A 1,100-nucleotide genomic window follows, 5' to 3' on the forward strand; every position below is an offset into this window, starting at 1 on the left:
TGCTGTTGTTGCTGTGGTGCCTGTGGTTCTTGTGGTGGTGGATTTTGAACATTAGTGCTCCGGTAAGAAAGGTACGGATGATTCCGATACCCAGGATTGTAAGTGTTGGAGTATGGGTTATTCTGCCTATAAGCTTGGAAGGCATTAACTTGCTCCACGGAACTCCTGCAATCTTGCTCCCAATGACCTACAATACCACAATTTTCACAGAAAGCCTCATTAGAATTATTATTAATCGCAGAAACATTGGCTACATTAGCAGTGCTCAGATTATCTAATTTTTGGCAAATAGAGGTTAGTTGAGCTTGCAAAAAGGATACAGAGTCGACACTATGCTTCCCCTTGTTAGCAAATCCTCTAGGGTTCCCATATTGGGAATTGTGTATCGCCATGTCTTCAATAACCTGACCTGCATCTTCAACATCAAGATTCATAAATCTCCCACTAGCTACAGAGTCTAAAATTATTCGAGAAGAATTCCCAAGGCCATTATAAAAGGCTTGAATTAACTGCCATTGCGCTAAATTATGGTGGGGGAAATCTCTTTGTAAATCCTTGACCCTCTCCCAAGCCTCATATAAAGATTCATCGGCTTCTTGGGCAAAATTCTGGATCGCACTCCGTAGTACGGCTGTTCTCTTTGCAGGGTAATACTTGTTATAGAAATTCAAAACAAGAGTTTCCCAGTCAGTTATACCAAGTGTAGTTCTATTTAAGCCATTAAACCACAATTTAGCTTTTCCAGTTAAAGAGAAGGGAAAGAGAATCTCCCTGATTTGGTCTTGAGTGACCTCGGCTTGCCTGATGGTGTTACAATATTGAAAGTAGTCGGCAATGTGAAGATTCGGGTCTTCACCCTTGGCTCCACTAAATTGCTTCCTCTCTATCATCGTTATAAATTGAGGTTTAATTTCAAATTGCACCCCATCAAGAGCCGGAGTAGGGGTGAGATGTGGAAAATCCGTAAGCTTTGGTTGTGAATAATCACTAAGCTTCTTTGGAGCCGTCATCTCTGATTCTGCGTCTGATGATGCCTCTAAATCGCTGGAATCAGTTGGAGGATCGCGGTGATTATTGTTATTATCACCAAAATCCGCCAG

General features: G+C 41.7%; 1 non-coding gene across 1 annotated transcript; it reads left to right on the plus strand.

The window, feature by feature from the left end:
- Positions 1 to 522: 522 nt before the first annotated feature.
- Positions 523 to 629, plus strand: LOC145557071 (small nucleolar RNA R71). Its single transcript, XR_014092147.1, has one exon. It is a non-coding gene; the product is annotated as a small nucleolar RNA R71 (small nucleolar RNA).
- Positions 630 to 1,100: the final 471 nt, after the last annotated feature.

This window comes from Chenopodium album, chromosome 8, assembly GCF_948465745.1.
Source record: "Chenopodium album chromosome 8, dcCheAlbu1.1, whole genome shotgun sequence".
Lineage (NCBI taxonomy): Eukaryota > Viridiplantae > Streptophyta > Magnoliopsida > Caryophyllales > Amaranthaceae > Chenopodium > Chenopodium album.